Source organism: Myotis brandtii, unplaced genomic scaffold, assembly GCF_000412655.1.
Source record: "Myotis brandtii unplaced genomic scaffold, ASM41265v1 scaffold123, whole genome shotgun sequence".
Lineage (NCBI taxonomy): Eukaryota > Metazoa > Chordata > Mammalia > Chiroptera > Vespertilionidae > Myotis > Myotis brandtii.
Genome location: NW_005354291.1, coordinates 1,996,789 through 2,022,997, shown reverse-complemented (window position 1 = coordinate 2,022,997; position 26,209 = coordinate 1,996,789).

The following is a 26,209-nucleotide window of genomic DNA, read 5'->3' as shown; positions in this document are numbered from 1 at the left end:
TGTAAGAGTTGTTGTTTTCTTCTTTCCCAGATTTTTCTCCCTGTAAATCTTGACCCCAATGTCCAGTTTTATAAATTTCTGTAAACAGTAAAGTATAAAGTATTATACAGATCATTCTTCTCTCTCTCTCTCTCTCTCTCTCTCTCTCTCTCTCTCACACACACACACACACACACACACACACACACACACACAAATGGAAGAGAAGCTTCATACCCCAAGCTGATATCCTGTTAAAGTAAGAAAATTAAAGAGGGCTTTTATTTATTTTTCCCATTTCATGGATCATCATGAGACCCAATAGGTTTCTCTGACACAACTTACATTTTGTGTATAGAATGCTAAGTTTTTGTTTTTTATTCTTGCCAACATGAGGGCAACCAATTTTTTTTCAATCATCCTAAAATCAATTGTTCTATAAGGGAATGATATTCTACCAAAAGACATGAGCATTCCAATGTACAAAAATGCCAAGAATGTCATGAAATTAAAGAGGGCTTTTATTTATTTTTCCCATTTCATGGATCATCATGAGACCCAATAGGTTTCTCTGACACAACTTGCATTTTGTGTATAGAATGCTCAGTTTTTGTTTTTTATTCTTGCCAACATGAGGGCAACCAATTTTTTTCAATCATCCTAAAATCAATTGTTCTATAAAGGAATGATATTCTACCAAAAGACATGAGAATGCCAATGTACAAAAAATGCCAAGAATGTCATGAAATACTTTAATGCATGTTCATTTGCTGTCAGAACCATTGCTGGTGGTCAGGTGAGAACCAAGCTAGTCAACTGGAAACAGCTGATTTTTGTGAAAATTATCAGAAATTCGGGAAATTTCTATAATAGTCGACTCAGGGGATCAAGCAAGGTGGTGAGTGGGTACTTGTGAGATAACTAGTGGAGTTAATGAGATATTTAGTCAGATGACATGGGTTCCAATTTCACCTCTAACACTTTCTGGCTGTGTCACCTTAAACATGTGCCATAGCTTTTTCTGAGCCTCACTTTCTTCATCTGATAAGATTATTGTGAAGAATAAAAAAGATAAATGAATATAAAGCACTCTGTATAGTGCTGCTATATAGAATCTCTCTATATAAAAGCCTAATATACAAATTGTCCCCTTGGGAGTTCGACCAGTAGACCAGGAGTTCGATCGCTCACTATGACATGCACTGACCACCAGCAGGTGGTGCGGAATGAAGGGAGGCCCTGGCCGGCAGCCAAAAGGCCCTGATCAGCCCTGATTGCCGACCAGGCCTAGGGACCCTACCTGTGCACGTTTTTCATGCATTGGGCCTCTAGTACATTCATAAAATGTTAGACATTACGTTGAAGTTAATGTGCTGCTAGTGATAGGTTGTCTTTTACAGATTAGATGCTCAAAATATCTTCTATTAGTGCTGAAAAAATATTATCTGAAATTCTCATAATAGTAGGTTAAATATTAAAGTCAATTATCCTATATAATAAAAGGGTAATATGCAAATTGACCAAGTGGCAGAATGACCAGTCGCTATGTTGCACACTGACCACCAGGGGGCAGATGCTCAATGCAGGAGCTGCCCCTGGTGATCAGCGAGCTCCCACAGGAAGAGCGCTGCTCAACCCCAAGCCAGTCTCAAGGCTGGTGAGCGTAGCAGCAATGGTGGGAGCCTCTCCCGCCTCTGCAGCATAAGGATGTCCGTTAGTCGGACATCCCCTGAGGGCTCCCAGACTGCTAAAGGGTGCAGGCTGGACTGAGGGGACCTGCCCCCCCACTTCTCGAGTGCACAAATGCCATGCACTGGGCCTCTAGTCAAATATAAGTAAGCCTCTCCCACCTCTGTGGCAGTGCTAAGGATGTCTGTTAGTCGGACATCCCCCGAGGGCTCCCAGACTGCTAAAGGGCGCAGGCTGGGCTGAGGGGACCTGCCCCCAACACCCCGAGTGCACGAATGCCATGCACTGGGCCTCTAGTCAAAATATAAGTCTTTGCCAGAATACATCCAAAGGTTTCTGACTGATTCAGGTAGAATGCATGCTGGCCAGTAGGGCAGGCAGGAGTTTGGAGGTCTCCGATGATTAGAGTTCATCTTCCTATCACTGCTTAGATTGAAAGGTAAGAGTGTGAAGACAGAGGAGAAACTGAGGAAGCAACCACAGTCCTACTAAAAGTTTAGCCTAAGGGCTTCTCTGAATGTAACTCTTCATTGCTATGCTGCCAAGACCCAGTGATTCAACATGTTTACACTGAGAGCTTACTTTGTCTCAGGCTCTATACTATATTCTGAGAATGAGACATGCTCCTTGTTCCCCAGAAATTCACCAGATATCAGTATGATTCACCTCCAGGAACTTTGGGAGGGTGAGTGTGAATGAGGCAATAAATCAAAGGCAGTGAGTTGTGCTGAGGAGGTCTACTGGTGGTTAATAAAGTTTCTCAGCATGGGTATAATTATGAGGCAAATACAGGCCTATGGTAGCACTTCTCACGCACCAGCACACATTTTAATTGCCAGCTTCCTTGTCCATCTGCCCCACTGGATTCTGGGCCCCTGGAGGACCTGGCCTATGCTTGTTCATCATAACTTCCCAGAATTTAGAATAGTGTGTGACTGTAAGAAAATGTCTGTGCAAATGAATTATTTTGCAGTTTCTGGGATTAGCTCAATCGGCTTAAGCATGATTTACTTTTCTTTCTTAGGATTAGAATGATCACAGGCTTTGTTATAGAACAAAGATTCAACCCAGTAAATTTGAAGGTCTAATTGTCTTTATTAAGTGATTCATAAATCAGAGCATCCCATCTAGCAAGTACAGAGGAGCCCCCATACCCCAAACGATAGCTGCACAATATACTGGTAGAAGGCTTTTATAGGCAGACTAGAGATCTGGTGCACGAAATTCGTGCACTGAGGGGGTGTGGGGTCCCTCAGCCTGGCCTGTGCCCTCTCACAGTCCAGGAGCCCTCAGGGGATGTCTGAGTGAAGGCTTAGGCCTGCTCCCCAGGGGAAGTGGGCCTAAGCTGGCAGTCGGACATCCTTAGCACTTGCCTCGAAGGCGGGAGAAGCTCCTGCCACCGCTTCTGCGCTTGCCAACCCTGAGCCTGGCTTCTGGCTGAGCAGCGATTTCCCTGTAGGAGCACACTGACCACCAGGGGGCAGCTCCTGTGTTGAGTGTCTGCCCCCTTGTGGTCAGTGTGTGTCATAGCAACCAGTCATTCTGTGGTTCGGTTGATTTGCCTATTACCCTTTTATTATATAGGATACCCTTTTATTATATAGGATAATAGGTAGGACAAGAAAGTTATTAGAAAAAGAAAAGAAATGATTGTTTCATCAAGGAGAAGTCCAATGAAGATTACATTCCTGGAGAAACAGCAATTAAGTCAGGTCTTAGGTTTGGTATCATGAGCTTAGCACAAATGACTCCATTTATGGTTTTTTCTTTTACAGCTTTAACATGACAGTGTCTAGTAATAGGATTGTGAAGAATGATATTAATAAGGAAGTAAGAATTAATAACTATTTTGTCAACCTAATCTGGCAGAAATCTATGGGTAAGGAAAGAAACAGGAAACCAAATAAATTTGAAAACAGATTTATTATTACCTTGCAATTAAAATATGAGTGTCCGTATAGGATGTGTATGGTCATTTGGAATGCAAAACAATACAGGAGAACATGTCAGAACTTCTTTCTCACTGGTTGTGTAATTAAAACAAATGAGTTTTCATTCACACAAAGCTTGCTTAAGTTATTTCAGCAGGTTCTATTTAGAAGAGAAATGGATATGTTAATGTTTTTCAAGCACTAGAAGATATGAAGTGAGCATGCAGCTTTTCCTCAGTGATGATTGTTTTCTTAATAAAAGACCAAGGTTAAGAAAACAAAAGAAGATGAATGTAGTAAAAAGACAAAATTGGACAAACATAGATTTTCATTTTTAAAATCTTTTCAACACCAACTTGTATATGTGGTTAACTATTAACCAATACAACAAAAAGAGATGAATGTAGTAAAAAGACAAAATTGGACAAACATAGATTTTCATTTTTAAAATCTTTTGGGCAGTGCACTATCTTTTAAACACCAACTTGTATAAGTGGTTAACTATTAACCAATACAACGAAAAGAAAAAAAAATTATTCTCTCCCACTACTAGCTAACCACAACACTCTGGAGGTTGTTCCCTTATCTACAAATCTTCTCCTAGGAACTCAGATTTTTGTGGAGTGCTTGTCCAAATGGCAAAAGCAAAGGAATCCCAGAGGGGCCTGGGACTTCTTAGGAAAGAATATCAAAAGAATATGCCAAAAGAAATAAAGCCACAGGCCATAAATTCCAAAGCACTAACCAGACTTCTGAGTAATCAGCAATCTGATTAAAAGCTAGGTGTTACATGAGTTAAAGAAAAGCATGACCAGCTACACACCTGGCTGCTTCCCTGAGACCCCACCCACCAACCTGTAGGCCCACTAGAGCCGTTTCCAGTGGCTTTTCCATAGGAAAAGCTTCATGCTTCATATCTTTCCTAAAATCTCTAAAGCAAGCAGTGCCTGGCCTCAGTGTACCCTGTCCCTCTTGCTAAGTGTCTCCAGGCCAGGCTTGAGTGGTTTCAGGACTTGATTCTCACTTTGGCCTCTCCAGAGCACCTCCAAGTCCAATATAAGTAGGAGCCATCTGCAGATTGCTCTGTAGCTTATGCTGGGTTACCCCAGGCAGGACACAGGGAGTGGCTGTCCTTGTACCTCCTGGGAGGCCCCGGAGCCAGTGCATCCAGTGGATAGCTTCAGATCATGCTGGATTACAACCATGAGTGAAACTCTCAAGGTACAGATTGGTGAGCACCAAAGCCCCACTGAAGCTCCATAGGGTCAAATTCTGAACAATAGCAATTCTGCTATAGTCACAACTGGTCTTCACAACTGATTGGCCTAGGGATCCATCCCTCCAAGTGACATCAGCAGCAATCAAGGCTCAATTACAACAGGACTGTGCACACAGCCCACACAGGGGCACACCTGAAGTGCCCATCTCAAGTGACTGAGGAAGCTGTGCCACTGGTCTCTACAGGACACCTACCACAGAAGGCCACTCTACCAATTCCAGGAGACACAGCAGCTCTACCTAATACATAGAAACAAACACAGGGAAGCAGCCAAAATGAAACAGGTTTCAAATAAAAGAACAGGAGAAATCCCCAGAAAAATAACTAAATGAAATGGAGGCAAACTACCAGATAGAGAGTTCAAAACAATGGTTATAAGGATGCTCAAGGAACTTACTTAGAACTTCAACAGCATGCAAAGGGACATAAACCATCAAACAAAGCAGTCAGACATGAAAGAAATACTAACTGAAATGAAGAAGAATTAACAGTAGAGTGGACAAAGCAAAAAATCAAATCAGCAATTTGCAATATAAGGAAGAAAAAAATACCCAGTCAGAACAGCAAATAGAAAAACGAATTTTTAAAAAAATGAAGATAGTGTAAGGAGCCTCTGGAACAATTACAAGTGTACCAACATTCACATCATGAGGGTACCAGAAGGAAAAAAGAGAGAGCAAGAACTTGAAAACCAACTTGAAAGAAATAATGACAGAAAACTTCCCTAATCTGGTAAAGAAAATAAACATATAAGTCTAGGAAGTGCAGAGAGTCCCAAACAAGATGAACCCAAAGAGGTCATAATAAAATAAAAATAATAAATTTGAAAAATTACCCAAACATCAAGTTATTACATGTTTCAATGACAGAATGTCAAAGTATATACGGGATTTGGGAGATACCAAAAATTATGAAATATGAAACATTTCATCATTCCGCAAGTAATTTAATAGGCGAGAAGGCAAGGTGCCAGAGGAAACTTAGATTGAGGCTTTGACCTAATCCATCATGGGAGCTTACTTTATATTTCATTCACTTCCTCTAAAGGCAAAGACTGTATTTATCTATAATGGGATGCTAACAAATGCAAATGTTGCAAAACCATAAAATAATGCTTTGCTAAGACATCATAAGATAGCTCCTAAAGGAGAAAGCGAAGGAAGAAGATAAAATAATTTGAGTTCAAGGAAACTTGTACTTTAGCACTGTCTCATTCTTAAGAGATGCAAAATAAAACAAATAAGGTTGATATTGAAACAAGGGATTCAGGTTAGACATCAAGAAAAATTCTCAAGTGATAAAGCAGTGTAAATCAGGAAAGTAGTTAGCAAATTCTGAGGTTGAAGCTGTGCCCCTGAGAAAGGACTCGGTTTATATACAACAATCATATTTTAGTATAAGAATGGCAAAGTGCAATGTACTCCTTAGAATAGCTGTTTTTTAAAAAAACAGTGCACATATCTGTATGAGTTTTGGAGTTTTTGTTTATTCATTTGTCTTTTTGAGAGGTAGATAGAGATCTATATAGGTATATTCAGTCAGAAAATGGGAGGGAGGGAGGGAGGGAGGGATGGTTTTGGATTATTTTACAAGAATGACTGACCTACCTTTTCCTGGGACCTGCTGATTGTTGTATTTATGCTATATTGTTTAAAGGACACAACTACCTCTGAAGTATACCTTAGTATTTACAGGTTTTATTATTTATACTTTAAAGACAAGAAAACTGAGGCTACCAAAATTTAAGGTAATGGCTCAAAGTCACACAGCTTAGAAGTGGCAGAGCAAGTAGGCAAATCTATCTATGTGTCACTCAAAAGCTCATGCCATTCCCCTGTATTTTGTTGTTTTTTTATATGATCCTCCAAGCTCTTTCAAGTCATGATTTATGTGATTTACTCTAATGGAGAACATTTATCTTTTTATTCCTGTAAATCTATGAAACTCACTATCTCTCTTCCATGCTCCTATAATCATAGGAAATTGAGAAGCACCCATGTGACAGTGGTTTAGGTGAGAAACGCCTCAGTCCTAAACTAAGAAAATAAGACACCAGGGGAGAGGATGGACACAACTTGGTGATTAGATTGTGTGGATTAAGAGATGGGAATAGTTGATGAAAAACAGAAATAAAGGAGAAGGAGTAAGTTAAACTGAAAGATAATACATCTCTTTTTAATTGATTTCAGAGAGAAAGGGAAAGGGAGAGATAGAAGCATCAATGATGAGAAAGAATCATTGATTGGCTGCTTCCTGCAAACCCCCTACCAGGGATCAAGCCCTTCAACCTGGGCATGTGCCCTGACTGGGAATCAAACACGGGACCCTTAAGTCCACAGGCCGACACTCTATCCACTGAGCCAAACCGGCTAGGGCTGAAAAATAATACTTTTCAATGTTAGATCTGACCACTTAATAATGAGATATTTTGCTTCCTGATAATCAAATCAACTTGGATAGGGTCCAAAAGGGACTTTCCTTTCAGTTTTTCACTGTAGCATAATGAGACACCAATGAATTATTTTTGTGGACCAATAAGATGTTCAAACCAGGCAAATATCTGACCTATAACATTTGTTTTTAATAAATACTAACATATGTCATAGTTACGATTACATGTATTAAGCATAAAAAGAATCCACAGTGGATTCTAAGTTAATAAATTCACCATAGCATTGCAAATGTGCCTCCCACTTCCAGGAAAATCTCATTCCGAATCCTGAATACTCCCTTTAAGAGAGAAAAAAGCATTACTAGTCACAGCAGAGGGGAATTACTCTCCGGTCTACTAAGAATATTCCTGAATTTTAACTTCTCTGCAGCAGCAGACTGAGGAGACTTCAACTAGCACCTCATCTAAAAATTTAATCTACACAATGGTTATAATGAATGCTTATAAGAATTGAAAATCCAACATCTAGCCAAGGATATGATACCTCATTTGTTATATATAAAATTCTATGTATTTTATGAATGCAGCAAAATTATAATAAATAGCAATTTTAGGAAATTCTAAGATAATCCACTAGTTTTAAAATTTAGCATAACCTGACTCACTTTTTGGTCATATCATCAAGATTATAGACTTTAACTGCATAGCCCTCAAAAGTATAATTTCTTCAGTGCTTATAAAATTTTGGCCCTTTGATAGTAAATGTTATTAGAGTTCCTAGTGTCTTGCTCTCTTTTTCCACAATCTTCCCTCGCAAATAAATGATGTGAGACTCCTGAATGAAGTGCTACTGTTTTAATAGTGCCCACCTATGGGGTGATTTTTGTCTTAAATGAGTCAGGAATTGTTTCATACTTGGTATGCAAAGGGGTAAAAACCTTTTTGCCTGACATTTCTCACTTCAATAAACTGTCATGTGGAGCTAGGTTTTACTAAAAATATGTACAATGATAGTTTAAAATTGACATGCAATTTCCTATATAGTGGAAAAGGAAATATTTCTATTAATATGGTTATGTACTATAGCTCACTTTTCTTATATTTTTTTACATCTATCCCCAAACATCAAGCATACAGGGCTGTCTTCCTCTCCTAGATCCAAATATGAAAAAATCCCTATTTGATCTTCTTTCCTTTTGAAATATGAAATCAGTTCAATCTGTTATCTGAACTTGTAGAAATTTATTTTAAAGTCAGACTAGCACATTTCCACCCCCACCACATCTACCATACATTCTAACAGTACTTAATTGGTTTATCCACTTCCACAATTTGGATACAGAATTAAGTTCAAAAGATGATAATCAGTGGATTATACCCAACTTCATTTTTATTCTACCGGGTTTTCGTAAAGAATATATTTTTATTGATTTCAGAGAGGAAGGGAGAGGGAGAGAGAGATAGAAACATCAATGATGAGAGAGAATCACTGATAGTCTGCCGCCTGCACACCCCCTACTGGGGATTGAGCCTGTAACCCAGCAAGTGCCCTTGATCAGAATTGAACCTTGGACCCTTCAGTCCACAGGTCAATGCTCTACCCACTGAGCCAAACCAGCTAGGCCTATTCTTTCAGTTTCTTGTACAAGGTCAGTACATTGAGATAGTGATAAAAAGTTTACAGAATAACAAAATTCTCATAAGTCCCAGAGTATGGGTTTCAGGATGAATCTAATGTATATTCTAAATCTCATAATTCAGAACTGTGTGAAATTCAGTGGGTAATGAAGCATCATAAATAATATTAAAGTAAATTTCCTTTGTATTCTCATTGTCAAGAGAACAGTCTGAAAGTGCCCAAAATGGCTAGTCTCTCCTCTAGTGGTTAAAACCCTTGCTAGATAGCATAACAAACATATTAGAAATAAATAAACAAAAAACCCTACATAATTAAGGGTCTTTAAAATAACAGCCCTATTTAATGCTATTCACCTTGGAAAAACATAAAACAGCACCACATGATTAATGAGCATGAAATGTTTAGCTTCACGAGAACAATTTTTTGGCATCAGTCTCAGCAATTGAAAGGAAAAAGGTTCTGTAATATGATGGTCTAGCAAAACTAAATTCTATAATTATGTAAAATTTTTTAGTCTTAAAATATAAAAGTTTGCAATTTATTATAGAGGTTGTATAAAATTACTTGAGCTGACACAATGGGTATTGCAAAAAGTTCATGTATATTGCCTGACAGTTGAGGTCAATATCTCTGCATACATTTAGGGAGGTGTTATATACCATTGTTCCATATATCTAATGTGTAAATAGATTGAAACCAGATGGCATAGGTGCACTCTGGTACACATTAAGATGGGGTGATTTGTCTTTAGGTAAATTAACTTCAGAATGTTATGACATATTTTATTTATACTCATAAAATACTATGAAAATTATTCTGCACAAAAATAAACCTTGGCATAAAAACAGGCACATAGAACAGTGGAACTGAATAGAGAGCCCAGAAACAAATGCATATATGGTCAATTAATTTACAACAAAGAAGCCAAAAACATACAATGGAGAGTTGACAGTCTCTTCAATAATTGGTGTTGGAAAGACTGGACAGCCACATAAAAGAATGAAACTGGACCACTATCATATACCATACACAAAAATGATCTCAAAACAGATTAAAGACTTGATGGCGAGACTGGAAACCATATAACTCCCAAAAGATAACATAGGTGGTAATCTCCTTGACATGGGTCTTAATGATAATTTTTTTAATCTGACACCAAAAGCTAAAGAACAAAAGTAAACATCAACAAATGGGACTACATCAAACTAAAAAGCTTCTGCACAGCAAAGAAAACCATCACCAAGTGAAGAGGCAATCTACTGAATGAGAGAAAAATATTTGCAAATCAAGTATCTCATTAAGAGCTGATATCATGATTCAAGGAACTTATATATAACTCAACAGCAAACAGGAGGAAAAAACAACTTGATGAAAAGAAAATTGAGAGAATATTTGATCCCATATTCCCTGAATAGTTGCTTTATTGTTTATTTGTGTTTGTGTGTATTCATATTGTCAGCCAAGAAGTTAGTTCTTTGGGACTGTATGCATCATACAGTTCTCCTTTATCCTCCTCTGCACTAAGAACAATGCTGAATAGCCACTGGACACTTGACTAATATGTCTAGGAAAGTGATTGTTTCAACAAAATAAAATACGCTGTGAAAACTCTTTTATTGTTTTCAATTTGCTTTCTTTTTTTAAAATATATTTTATTGATTTTTTACAGAGAGGAAGGGAGAGGGATAGAGAGTTAGAAACATCGATGAGAGAGAAGCATCGATCAGCTGCCTTCTGCACACCCCCTACTGGGGATGTGCCTGCAACCAAGGTACATGCCCTTGACCGGAATCGAACCTGGGACCCTTCAGTCTCCAGCCCGACGCTCTATCCAGTGAGCCAAACCAGCTAGGGCTCAATTTGCTTTCAACAGTCTTGACTTAACAAGACTTTTAGAAAGAATACAGAACAAGCTCTATCATCACTTTTATCAAATATATGAAAAAAGTTAAAATCATAATTTCTACTTTACATATAGAAAGACAGAGGTGGGAAATTTTAAACACCAAGCTGTAATGAATAATGGAAATGGAAATGGATGGATGTGATTGTAAGAAATAAGGCTTTATTTAATCCACTGGACATAAAGCACCAGGAGATTCTGTGAAGTTACAGTATTGCCATGTTTATTACAGTGTATAATATAAAAAAATAATTAAAATTAAATAACCCATGCATATGATAGAATACTGTCCCATAAATTATGAAGTATTATATACTAATTAAAAATGATGCTATAGTATAATTTTGATGGTAAAATGTTCATAATATATTTAATAAAAAGATATCTAAAAGTCATATGTAAACTATGATCCCCTTATATATGTATGTGCCCATGTGTTTCTTTTTTGCATGTAACAAGATAGAAAAATTGGAATATTTCTGTATCAGTTCCAACTGAGGCTTTAAGACCATAAGCATCAAATAATCCCACATTCCAAAGGCAGTCACAGAGAAACAAAAAGAGTGATTAATACTAGTTTTGTGATCCTTAGATGATTACTCGCTTCATCTGAGTCCCAAGGACACCAGCACTACATGGAGAGTGATTAGAGTCTCTCTCCCTTCTCCTCAAGCCTATAATAGGGATGATTTTAGGGAGACCAATCAGAAAGCTTGATATATAACCTAAACATTCGAAAAACAGGTTTACATCTGAATCATTACAAAGAGTCTAATACTGGATGAAGCAGTTTATGACCACAGAATAGAGGGCTGTGTTTGGGAAGTAGCTGCCATACCACAGATTAGGACAAAGGTGTTTTTTCTTCTAGACCAGATGTGGGTAGCATGAGAATGTGTTGGCCTGGGGTTGCCATGGATCTTGCCATGATCAGACACCAATTTCTATGTAACAAGCAACTACAAAATCAATAGCACACAAAATAAGCATTTGTTCTCACAGATTTGAGGGCTGGCTGGCCACTGGGCAAGGGGGGGTTCACTGGAGTGTTAAGTTTTAAGTTGAGGGCCAGGTGGGCAGGTGGACTCCTAGCTCAGTTCTGCTCCACATATTTCCATTCTGAGGCCCAGGCCACAAGGGCAAGAGCTACCCAGCATTGCTACATGGGATTGTTGTCCAGAAATGTTCACTCCCTTCTACCCATTTCCATGGGAAGATCCCCTGCCCCACTGAATTGGGTTTCCCCATGTGACTTCCTTTGGCTAAGAGGATGTTAATAATAGGTATGAAGCAGTAGAGATTGGAAAGTGTTCATGAGAGCCACCGGAAGCACTTGCCCTGGGTTATCCTGCTAATCCCACAGGAGAAAGAAAAGACTGTAGGAGCAAGATGAGTAAGAGATGCCACCTTACCCTCCCCACCCTTCCCACTGAAGTCTTTCCATGCAGAACAGGTCTGAGTTGAGGAAGCGGAGAGTCTACACTAAAAAGAAACATGGGACCTAATATTTTACTTACGAAAAAAATTGCTTTGAGATACATGTTCTTGTAAGTACTTCTTATTATCTATGAATTAGCAAGAAGTCTGCTAAAGATTAACCCAGCATCACAGGGGGTTTTGAATAAACTGGTTTGGAGTAGAAGGACAGGGAAATTGGAGAATAGTTTTCTTATTGTACCCTTTGAGTCCTGTTTGTTCTATGAAATATTTTCCTTTTTCAGAAGAAAATATTGGGTGTATATGTGTGCACTACAGAGGTAGGAACTGAAGGTAAAAAGTTAACAGTAAAATTTAGCAGATTTTATTATATGTTTTATATATGCTAAGGCCATCATTATTTCTATAAAGGTCAAAAACATGATTTTAAGGTATGCAGTTGAATAAAACCCCTGCACTTATCTCTCTTCTTATTCCAACAAAAACAATTATAAAACATATATTTTGGATCATTTTTATATTTTTAAATGTGTAAAGGTTTTTGATGAAAGAAAATGAGAAAAAATGGTCCAATGACATTGGCAATCAAACAATCTTTAGTTTTACCCCCTTATCCAGCAGCAGAGAACATCCAGCCCTCACCATGGGCAATTGGCTTACATCCTTCTGATCTCTCTCTATTGAGCAGTATTTGTAGAAACTAATTAAGCCTATGGGATGGAAAGATACATTTCTCACAAGCACTAATTTCTCAGATTGCATGCATCCCACATGGGCCTTCTGCAACATGTGATTTTTACCAAGTCAAGGCATTAAATGCCCTAGATCACCTGGGAGAGAGAGAAAAATCAGTTTGCTTCTAAATTAGCTGAGATTGCTCTATCTGATTACACCTATCGCTGGCCAAGCCAGCATGGCTCAGTGGTTGAGCATCAACCTATGAGCGGGGAGGTCATGGTTCGATTCCCACTCAGGGCAATTGCCCATATTGTGGACTCAATCCCTAGTAGGGGTCATACAGGAGGCAGCTGATCAATGATTCTCTCTCATCATTGATGTTTCTATTTCTGTCTCCCTCTCTTTTCCTCTCTGAAATCAATAAAAGTATTTAAAAGAAAAAAAAACTATTTCTGCCATGCTCTCTGAAATCAATAAAAATATTTAAAAGAAAAAAAAAACTATTTCTGCCATGTAGCCATGGACTGGGCCTGGAAACAAGGGTACAGGGTTATTTTTAGGGAGGAAAAGCATCCAAAAATATAGTAAATAGCCTTCACTGAGAAGTCAGCATGTAGCCAGGGAGGCGCTCTGGTGGCAGGGGGTGGGTGAACGTGGAATGAGCAGTGACAGGGAGAATGATAAAAAGAACCATATGCCTTACTCAACAGTTTTCCTCAGACTGCCCTGCCAAAGCGAACAAAATGAGTTATGTCGCAATGTAAAATATGAATTAGACTGTGCCTGAGAGATTATAAGTAGAGAGTTAAAATGATTTAAAGGCCTCTGTGGCTAACCCTTAGGCAAGAAGCGATGGCTACAGGATGCAAGAGAGTCAAGTCTACAAATGGCTAAATATGACAAATAGAAATTTGAAATGTCGCCACACGTCTCTCCCTGATGCGTTCAGGGGCTGCTGTCACTTGAGCCAAAAGCTAGAGCAGGAAACATTGCTGAGACTGTGGTGAAGAAAAGTCATTGGATCTCAAGTGCACACAGTTCCCTTTTTAGTACCAACTTTCTCTCCACATCACATGTCCTATCCACTTCTCTTCAAGTCAAACCAGCTAGAGTCCATTATACACTACATTAACTTTTACCAAGTTATTAAAACAAATGCCTCATATCAGTACTGTGCTCTGGTGAAGGTCATCAGGGGGGAAGAAATGAAACCTGCTACTCTGACAAGAAACACATTAAAGTGAAGAACAGATTCAGAGCAGAATTTCTTTCCTTAATTTGAGATGATTTATCTGAGACGGTAGATCATCTGTTTTTTAATGCTATTGCCATTCATTCAGTCCTCAATTAGGTTGTAAATGTCTGTCCCTTGCTTTTCAATGACCTCTATATTTCCATCCTTTTCGCAAGGGGGACATATTTTTTTTAAATCCTATTTACATGAACAGAGAAAAAACAGACTTTAAACCCCAATTGTTTTTGGGTGCCATTATTTTCATATGGAAATTATATTGCATGGTTCACACGCTGGGCAAATAATAAAAAATCCATCTGTACTACTTGTTTTATGATCTTCCCAGTGCTTTTAAACCTAAACCTTTTAGACAGATGTAAGAGACCTTTAAAAACATGATCCATAGGGAATGATTGCTTTTTGTTGTTTTTGTTAATCTTCACCTGAGATTATTTTTCCCATTGATTCTTAGAGAGAGTGGAAGAGAGGGGGAGAGACGGAGAGAGAGAGAAACATTGATTGGTTGCCTCCCGGGGATCCAGCCTGCAGCCAGGAATTGAGCCTGCAACCAGGGTGCATGCCCTTGACCTGAATCAAACATGGGACCCTTCAATCTGCAGGCCGACGTTCCATCCACTGAGCAAAACCAGCCAGAGCAGGAATGATTGCTTTTTAAATGGAATCTTAGCTGACTGATCTACATTCCTTCATGGTTTCTTATATCAAGGGAGAAAGGCCTGTCACTTGTCACTGTCACTGACTGATCTACATTCCTTCATGGTTTCTTATATCAAGGAAGAAAGGCCTGTCACTTGTCACTGTCACAGCCTCCCCTTTTCCTATGGCAATAGAGAAAGAGGGTTTACAACCACAGAGAGACTGTAAGTGTTCATGGGGTTAACGAGCAATTACTCTGTGTCATTCCTAGGTTAAAAGAAATTCGCTTTGGTGAAGGCTGCAAGGCAGTAGCCAGGATGCTTGGTATAGCTGCTCATGAGAAATCTCAGCCCTGTGCCTGAGGATTTTCATGAGTCAGCCATCCGGTCAGACTTCCTGAGCCTCCTTCATGGAGTCTGAGAAATCACAACTATAGACCAGGTCTGTCCAGCAGAATCTCTCTGCCTGACTAAGTCAAAACCCAACAAATGTATTTGAAATGGGCCTTCTCCAGAATGCCTGTCCTGTCATCGGCATCCTTATTCATAGACTGAACTAATACATACCTGAAACTTCTGTGCAAATTGTGCATCAGAAAAATAGAGAGCCCATGCCTATGTTTGGTTAATTCTTAAATTGAATTATTGTCACCATAGAAAAATATATTCAGAGGGATATATTAGCTGTCAGTCATTTTTAAAAAGAAACCATCATATTTCAAAATTGTATAAATAGCCTTGCAGTGGTTCTCAACCTTGGCTGCACATTAGAATCACCTGGGAATCTTTTTCAAATCCTGATTTCTGGGCCCCATCCTCCGGAAATTCTGTTTCTTTGTTATGGGGTGAGGCCACAACATTAGTAACAAAGAAACAGAATTTCCGGAGGATGAGGCCAAGAAATCAGGATTTTAAAAAGATTCCCAGGTGATTCTAATGTGCAGCCAAAGTTGAGAATCACTGCTTTAGAGATAGATAAATAGCCTGAATCAAGAGCCTACTGAAATCTGGAAACCAGTGGACCAAGGATCCAGGTAAGATGCCACGTAGAATTTCTAGGCAGGAAAGCAGGGCATCCTGAAAATCTAAAGGTTCCAGGAATGGAAGACTCAAAGGCCAGGTAAGTATTAAACATAAATATTAAAGTGTCTTTCTTAATATAATGTGTAAAGTCTCAGTCACAGGTAACCTATTAAAGTAGATGAAGACAACTGGTCAGCAACCAAGGAAGTTCCAAGAGAAGAAGGTATCTAGCACGTCCTCTACAAAGAAAGGTCCTGAACTTCAAGGTATTGACAATTTGAGGTATTTTCAAATATATCTTTATATGGAAGACACACTTGTGCTGGAAGGTTTGGGGAGCCATATTTTCAACAATTAACCATATCAGTAGGAAATGGAGAAGTAGAAAGACAGTAGGGTATTTTTTGAACTATTTTTGTGATGGTGGAGTTGAGTCTCCCCTTTTCCTATGGCAATAGAGAAAGAGGGTTTGCTGTGATAATAACTGTGAAAAAATAAATGTCTGTTGTTTAAGACACCCAATCTATGGTATTTTGTTATGGCAACACAAGTGGGATGAAATAGGCTTTTCCTAGTAGGGTGACAGAAAGTGATGGCAGGGCAGGGGAACCCCTAAGCCACCATGGAACAAGGAAGAAGTGGACCTTCCAAGGCCAGGGAATTCTACGAAAAGGGACCACAATGCCGAATGGAACAGTTCAGGGTAACTACCCATTTCAAACTTGAAAGGAAAGAGAAAGGCTCTTCCTCCTCTTCTTCATCTCTCACTTCTCTAAATAAAACCATCTTCCTGCTCAGCAGCCCCTTCATCCTCTCTATATGCCCTTTCAACCTTTATTTTCTCTTCTTCTCCTTTTTTCCTATTTCCATTGCTCTTTTTATTATTCCTTCCACTTGTTCACATATGCCCCCCCAAGTGGACATTTTATATTATTTTTTGAACAATCATGCAGTGACACTGGCCTTGTAAAATAAAATGTCCAGGACAGCCCTAACCGGTTTGGCTCAGTGGATAGAGCGTCGGCCTGAGGACTGAAGGGTCCCAGGTTCGATTCTGGTCAAGGGCATGTACCTTGGTTGTGGGCACATCCCTGGTAGGGAGTGTGCAGGAGGCAGCTGATCGATGTTTCTCTTCCATAGATGTTTCTACCTCTCTATCCCTCTCCCTTCCTCTCTGTAAAAAATCAATAAAATATATATTTTTTAAAATGTCCAGGACAAATGTAACACTTTGGATATAAATTATAGATGATTTACAGAAGAAAAGATGGAGATATGGAAAGTTTGGTTTTTCATTAACACTGGCACAGTCCACCCTAATTTACCCATTTAAACAAAGAAAAGTAAATTTTCAGCATATAAACCCAATTCTATTACTGTAGTTAAAGTATATTATAATATACTATGTGGAAGTGGAAGTGTGTACCAAATCATGTTTATGTAGGAGTAGAAATAATAAAAGCTTGTGCATAAACGGAACAACCAAAGCACATATTTCTCTTACCTAAATACTAATGACACAAGAAGCATTACAGCTATACAGTCATGAAAACTCAGGCAAATGAAGGGTCTGGTGAAGCAATCAGTTTCCCATGCATAGCTAAAATATTCGAGAACCCAAATTTAGTGTTTATATCTTGAAAAAAGCTCCATATTGTGAGGCCATAGGATTTCAGTGTCCAATTTCCATAAAAAAAGAAAAATTATCAAGGTGATTGCCTTACAGAGCATGTCTAACAGATGTGCAGCACATTTTGGTTGCAGCCTTCCAGCACTATCTACTATCTAGCATGCCTGTAGGGTAGCAACAGATCCCAAGTCATTATGCTAAAATTGCACACATGGGCTACCAGATGCAACTTGATGAATATGATATTGCCACCTCCAACCTGACTTCTCTCATTTATACACTCAACGGCCTGCATGAAGATAGATGCATCTTACAATTGGTTTATTAATTACCATTGATATTTTATGCAGTGGTATTATAGAAAACACAGTTCTAAACACATAGTGCCGATACTAGTGAAACACCTTGCTAAAGATACTCACTCCCACTAAGCACAGAGTCATTTCTGCAACTCTTGGACCTAGAAATGACCTTTTGTGGCCACTGAACCCTTTAAATCTTGCTGCCCACACTATATATTTATTCATTCAATTATTTGAAGCTGAAATGGTTAACCAAACTGACAATAGAGTTTTAGAAAACTTATTACCTCATAAAGGTTATCAGAAATATCATTGTAATAGGTAAAACAGGATCTAAGTGGGTTTTATAGGCATAGTTCAGTGTAATATTTATCATGGCCATTCATATGATATTATTAGAAGGCAAATGTCATAGGCTTTTAGGCAAATAATGCAGGGAATCAAAGATGTTACTCCAGATAGAAGCTTGAAAATCATGCCTGGATGCTTAATATGTCTCATCATAACAGCCAGGTGCATCTCAGTTTGAACTACAATAACTAGAATACCACCAATTAAGTGCATTGAAACGACAAACATTTATTTCTCACAATTCTGGAGGCTGGGGAATCCAAGATCGGGATGCAAACATGGTTGAGTTCTGGTGAGGGACTTCTTCCTGGTTTCCACACATAGTAGAGATAGAGAAGAGATCTCTCTTGCCTGTTCATATCAAAGCAGTAATCCTGTTCTTAGTGGTTTTATTCTCATGACCTAATTAACTCCCCAAAGCCCTGCCTCCTAACATCATCACACTGGGCTACAGGAGTTCAATTATATGAATTTTGGGGGGACACAAACATTCATTCTATAACAATATGTATGGCAATGAGGCCACACCTTAGAATTTACAAAGAACTTTCAAACACATTCTCTCAACAATTTCTCACTCTGTGGTTGGTATTACTCTCCCTCATTTTAATGATTAGGGAAGATCATTGAGAAGCTGAATAACTAGCGTGCATCCAGCCAGTGCTAGAGAAAGATGTGGAGTTTAATTGTCTGATTACCTCACACAATACATTTTCACCTCCTCCCAACTTTGATCTACATATGAAAGAAATGTACATTAAGCTGCACTACTTTATACTTCTATAAGCTGTGCGTTGATCCTCTGAGATGCTCTGTGATAGACAGAAAGCGGTGGTTTGTTAGCCCATGATGTGAAAGTACCTAGTAAATATTTCTGCTGAGCTGAATGAGTCCCAGATTCTCAGTAGCACTTTTGTACCATGGAGAAGCAAGTTCACAGTAAGGCCATGGTTCAGTGTCAGGGATAGCTGTGTTGTTTTGCCTAACTGTATGCACATTTTATGGTTATTAATATTCATATTATTTTAATTAGCTCTGAGTTTTATTTTTTGTAGAGTAAATCTATTTTCTGAAAAACTGGGATCTCTCATTAAATCTTTCCTCAGTGTAATAGGAGAAACAAGAGTATCTATTGTTTTAAGAGTAATAGGAACATAGCATCAACATAATGGAAGTTATTCTGTATTTAGAAAATAAAGTTATTTAAACTATACATTTATATGATACACCTGGCTACATGATAGGCAACAGATTTTACTTTGTGATGACTATGCTTCCAATTTTAAAATTGAAACTGAAATAAGGATCTTTGCATTGTGTTACCTGTGGGAGTATTATAATCTTTAACAAATGCTTTATTTTTGTCCCAATAAAAAATATATCATTCTTACTCAACTAGTGTGTAGAAACATTACTGCTAGAGAAACTGTATTAGGGTATTCTACCTGCACAGATATTCAATGGTATTATTATAATGTATAAAATTGTGTCATAAGAGATCATAAGTTTTAAAAGAAAGATTCTGATTCAAATTATGTTCTAGTTTGTGCCATGTTTTTAAGTAAACACAGTTGCTAGTTGAAACATGCTGGCGGAGGGCGAATCCTCAGCGACAGAGGCCCCTTTAGTAACATGAGTACCGTGCATAATGTGCAAGAAAAAGAGCTGACATTTAACCCATCGTGTTTAATATCTGCATCCATGGGGCTGAAGCTTGGTTACACTTTTTTATGGTTTTCAGTTTATGTAGTAACTAACTCATTATTGGAAACACATGCTGGCCAATTTGATGCTGTCCTAATGAAAAATTTGTCAGGAATTTTCTTCAACATTTCCCACTGAGATCAAAACACCATCAGACCATCTTCCTTATGTTCTTCCTTTTCATCCCTCAATGTTCCACTTTCATTTTATTTAATTAACCCTACAGAGGGCCACATCTACTGCTGCCACCTGAGAGAGGAGGTATGAAGAGATGGGCTTTTGCAGTCATTTTTGGCTCCGGATCTTCCTTCTAACATTAGGAACATATGTGCACAGTTGGCTGCTTAAGATCACACTCATCTGCTCAGATGGTGAGAAATCTGCAGGGAAGGTGGTTGCTTCCTTGCCTTAGGGCAATGGTCTGCAAACTGCGGCTCGCGAGCCACATGCGGCTCTTTGGCCCCTTGAGTGTGGCCACGAAGTTTCAATCGCACTGTACGTGCGTGCCCGCACGTGGTATTTTGTGGAAGAGCCACACTCAAGGGGCTGCAGTTTGCCAACCACTGCCTTAGGGTGTCAGTGTCACAAAGTGATGGGTATATACCATGGTTATGCAATGGTCTGCAAACTGCGGCTCGCGAGCCACATGCGGCTCTTTGGCCCCTTGAGTGTGGCCACGAAGTTTCAATCGCACTGTACGTGCGTGCCCGCACGTGGTATTTTGTGGAAGAGCCACACTCAAGGGGCTGCAGTTTGCCAACCACTGCCTTAGGGTGTCAGTGTCACAAAGTGATGGGTGTATACCATGGTTGGCAAACTGTGGCTCGAGAGTCACATGTGTCTCTTTGGCCCCTTGAGTGTGGCTCTTCCTAAGCCTTAGGAGTACCCTAATTAAGTTAATAACAATGTACCTACCTATATAGTTTAAGTTTAAAAAGTTTGGCTCTCAAAAGAAATTTCAATCGTTGTACTGTTGATATTTGGCTCTGTTGACTAGTGAGTTTGCCGATCACTGGAAGTTGTAGGATCTTGACAGTGTCTCCCTTTCCCCTAGACCAAAAGTCTTCCTTACATGCTGCTCTTCAACACCTGCCAAAATACACTGGGAAAGGAGCAAAATGATGTGTGTTTTTAGCTGCCAGGAACAACAGTGCTACAGGTGGCTGGGAAACTTAATTAAATCCTGAACATGACTCCAGGTGACAATAAACACCTGCTGCGGGGAAGAGACTGCAAGCCATACATCCGCTACAAACACGGTCATGCTAAAAGGGCACATCTCACATGTGAGAATGGAAATTCCCGCATTTGTAGCTCTCCACCCAGATAGAAAATTGCCTAAGAATAAGCAGTAAAGATACACAGACTTCTACAGTAATTGAGAAAGTACAGCCAACCCACTAGTCAGTGGAAAAATGAGGCCAAATTTGAACATTTCCCATACATTAATGAACATTTTATATATGCGAACACAATCAACCAGAATATAATATGAAGTGTACACTGTGCTACACATAAAGGATACATGGCTTGCAATGATAGTCCTTTAAACCAGCCCACCAACCCTGACAACCTCATACACCATCCAATACTCAAGGCAATGACCCACCCCCGAAACACTTGTAATATATCTACTCACCAATTCTTTTAACACTTACTGACTTTCTATTGAGTCAAGTACTAAACTAGGATCTCTCTTCATCTACATACATTCTCATTTCATCCAGATAATGGTTTTTTTGCTTGATCGTGTCTGTTTTATGTAGAAATCATGGCTACATTCATCTGCAATGCATGACTTAGTCCCCTTTAGATTTCACATCTGTACTAGTACTCCCCCTCGGATTAGAAGGCAGAGACCGAAGCTTGAAAGTACCAGAAATTGGCTCACACAATTATGGAATCTGAGACTTCTCACAATATTTCTCTGTAAGCTGGAGATCCAGGGAAGCCTGTGATATAATTCAGTTCAAGTCTGAAGGTCTAAAGGGCAGCCTCAGTCCAAGGGCAGGTTAACATAAGGTGAGATACAAACTCAAGCAGGCAAGCAGGAAGCCAAAAAGGACAAATAATTTCTACCTCTGCCTTTTGTTCTATTCAGGCCCTCAATGCATTGGATGATGCCCACCCACATTGAGGAGGGCTACCTTCTTTACTGAGTCCATTGTTTCAAATGCTAATCTCATCTGAAAACACTTTCACAGACAAACCCCAACATAATGTCTAATCTGGGAACCTCATGGCCAGTCAAAATTAACCATCAGAGCTACATTTCACATATTAAAAAATATACATATCTGGAATGTCCAGACGCTATGTTATGATGTTGCTGAGGATGGTGGAACACGTTGGGTTACGGAGCTGACAAGGGTCATCTTCCACCCTCAACAATAATATACATATATGCAAGCCATCAACTATGCTCATAATGGATTTTTCCAAATAGATCATAAGGTAAGCTCTTTGGAGAAGGAAAACAGCTAATAAGGCATTTCATTAATCCAACTAAGAATGAATGAGGTTCCCTGTCTGATTTTTCTCAGTGGTTAGAGTGTTGGCCCATGCACCAAAGGGTCATGAGTTCGATTCCTGATCAAAGGCACGTAGCTGGGTTGCAGGCTCTATCCCCAGCCTGGCACGTGTGGGACGCAACCAATCCATGTGATACACATGGATGTTTCTCTTTATCTTTCTCTTACTCTCTCTCCCACCCATCCTTCTTCCCTCCTCCTTTACACCCTTTCTAGAAAGTAATGGAAAGAATATCTTCTAGAGAGGACTAAAAAAAAGAATGGATGGGGGCTTAACTAAGGCTATTAACAGTGGAGGTAGAGGGCAGTTGACTGATAGAAGCTATATTATGGAGGTGTCAATAAGACCCCATGCACCAAAGGGTCATGAGTTCGATTCCTGATCAAAGGCACGTAGCTGGGTTGCAGGCTCTATACCCAGCCTGGCATGTGTGGGACGCAACCAATCCATGTGATACACATGGATGTTTCTCTTTATCTTTCTCTCTTACTCTCTCTCCCACCCATCCTCCCTCCCTCCTCCTTTACACCCTTTCTAGAAAGTAATGCAAAGAATGTCTTCTAGAGAGGACTAAAAAAAAAGAATGGATGGGGGCTTAACTAAGGCTATTAACAGTGGAGGTAGAGGGCAGTTGACTGATAGAAGCTATATTATGGAGGTGAAATCAATAAGACAAAATTAAAGGCTGGATATGGAAGAAGGAGAAAAGGATTCCTGAATTTGGGCAACTGGTTAAATACTGATGCCATTAATTGAACTGAGAGGGAAAGCAGTGTTAAGGAAAAAAATATATAGTAACTTTTATATAACCCTCTTAAATTTAAGGTTCTTTGACATTCACAAGGAAAAGTCCACTGCCTAGATGAGTGACCTGCTCTGGGTGATGCTCTTTAGGATACTCCTTTGTTCTGAGATAAAAGCTTTCTCCTGACAGGCCTTAGCCCGAAACCCATCTGTCTTTAAAATGTAGCCTAGCAGAAGTGCACGGGGCCTCCTGACTTGCCAGCAGGCTGATCAGTACTTCTAATTAGACAGTTTTCAAGGGAGCTGCTGCCAAATCTCACTTAAACAAGTTCCTTGGGTAATTAAGTGTCTACCTCTGTTAGCAACAGTGACTCCCTGGCTTCCCTGCAGCACTCACTACAAAGAGCACCACCGAGAAGAGCATTCCCCAAGTATGCATGACACCACAGACACTCTGAGTCCATGAAGAGCAATCATGGAAGCCAAAATGTGGCCCTAATTGATGAGAGGATGCCTTAATGCCAAAAAATGATTCTCGGGTCATGGGGATTGATCAGAGGGCAACATGAATAGAAGTGTCCTGAGTGGTGAGTCATTTTTATGAGTTCCAGGATCACCTTCATTTTTTAAAAAAAAAATGCCTTTAATGCCTATTCCTAAGACCTACTAACCGCAATGATTTGACACATTTAAAATAACCCCCTTCCTCTAGCCAGATTAGGGTAAATGTTGGTTTGACATGACACAAAGGTAATGAAGGGGGCATGTGCTCCTTGAACAACTGGTGTATTTGATACCAAGGTGGCAAGCTCCCTGTGATCAATACTACCCCGATTTAAAAAGAGAGCACTTTTAGATTCTGAATATGAGATCATACAGCATTTGTCTTTCCCTGACTTATTTCACTTTGGATAATATAATGCCCTCAAAGTCCATCTTTATTGCCCAAAAGAGTAGGATTTCCTTCTTTCTTTGGGTGTTAGCTAACCTAGGATGGCAATGATTTTGCAATATGTAAGTATATCAAATCAGGACATTGTTACCCCTTAAAACTTACACAATGTTATATGTTAACTAAAGGCCCAGTGCATGAAATTCAGGGGGTGTCCCTCAGTCCAGCCTGCACTCTCTCCAATCTGAGACCCCTTGGGGGATGTCTGACTGCTGGTTTAGGCCGGATGTGGGATTGGGCCTAAACCGGCAGTCAGACATCCCTTTCACAATCCAGAACTGCTGGCTCCCAACTGCTCGCCTGCCTGCCTGCCTGATTAGCCCTAACCGCTTCTGCCTGCCAGCCTGATCACCCTCTAACCACTCCCCTGCCAGCCTGATCAACACCTAACTGCTCCCCTGTCGGCCCGGTCGCCCCCAACTGCCTTCCCCTGCTGGCCTGGTCACCCCTAACTGCCCTACCCTACTGGCCTGATCACCCACAACTGCCCTCCCCTGCCAGTCATCTTGTGGCTGTGGGCGCCACCATCTTTGAGGGCAGGGCAGTCAATTAGCATATCCCCTCCTTATTGGCTGTGGGCCACCACCATCTTTGTGATGGCATGAGGGTCAATTAGCATATTCCCTCTTTATTAGATAGGATTATATCTCAATAGATCTAGAAATATTTTAAAACTGTTTTTGGGGGAGAAAGGAAGAAAAAATAATTTAAAAAAAGAAGGGAGCAGTTGACAGATTTAAGTGTTATAGAGATGTCCATTAAATTCTCCATTTAGATTTGGAAACTCTTAATAACCTTAAGCAAACCACTTCCAGTACCATGTGAGGCCTGAAACAGCCTACAGCAAGAAGTAATACAAGGAAGGAAGCTTTGCTGGTTCCTTTACTTCCTCTCTCGTCTCATCCTGCAGTAGGCTGCTAGGGCTGCCATAATGAAACAGCACAGACTGGATGGTTTAAAGAGAAGTCTATTTCTCATGGTTTGAGAGGCTGGAAGCCCAAGACCAAGGTGTTAGCAGGTTTGGTTTCTCTTGAGGCTTCCCTCCTTTGTTTGTAGAAGACCAACTTCTTGCTATGTCCTCACATGTGTTTATTTCAACATATGTGCATCCCTTATATCTCTTCCTCTTAAAATATCACTAGTCCTATTGGATTAGGGCCCCACCCTTATGACCTGATTTAGCCTTAATTATATCCATGAAGACCCACTTTCCACATTCAGTCAGAAAGGAGGTTAGAGCTTCAACCTGTGAATGCTGTGTTCATAATTAAGTTCATAATACTTCTCTTTCTTTTCTGAACAAATCAATCTAAAAGACCTGTGTTGGACCAAGCAAGGTAGGCATCGACCTGAGGCTTTGGGGAGGACAGATTACAGTGGCCTGGCACAGTGTCTAAGAACCCACGTGGGATAAGGAATGTGACAGAAAAGCAGCCACAGTGTAGGGTGTGGGGAACAGAGAGGTGAAGATATCAAAGGTCAAGTGGATGGAAAAGGATATCCATGTTGGTGGGTTGGAGAAAATGGCCCATCATGGATTTGGGGTACCCAAAGTAAAGCAGCACTCCACCCATCAGAGAGGCCTGGCAGAGGTGCCAGAGCAGTGCCAGGGCATAAGCAGAGTGGGGAGAGCATCCATGTAGGAGTGACAACATCCAGTGCAGAATAACGGAGCTCAAGTGGGGTAAGAAGAAGGACTGTGTAGGTGGAGGGGGTGCCTTGAGTGGGAAGTCAGAGCCCCAGTGTGGCGAGGAGGGCATGGCAGTGGCAGCAGGACACAGGTGGAGTGTGAGTGGCATTAAGGAGGATTCCATGTGGGAAGAAGGATGAGCCAGGGATGAGATTGGTTATGTAAAGGAGAATTTGTCAAATGAGTAAAAAACATTAAGAATGATGGGAGCCTATATCCCACTATCAGAGAAAGGAGTAACAAACATGGAAAAAGAGAAAACTAGGCTAAATCTTGTGGTGTTGGATCGGAATTGGGAGTTTCAGTGTGAACTCCTGGTTTTCCATATAGAGAAATACAAACAGATACAAATGGTGTGTGTGTGTGTGTGTGTGTGTGTGTGTGTGTGTGTGTATGTATGTGTGTATGGGTGTGTGTGTATGTATGTATGTGTGTATGTGTGTGTGTGTATGTATGTGTGTATG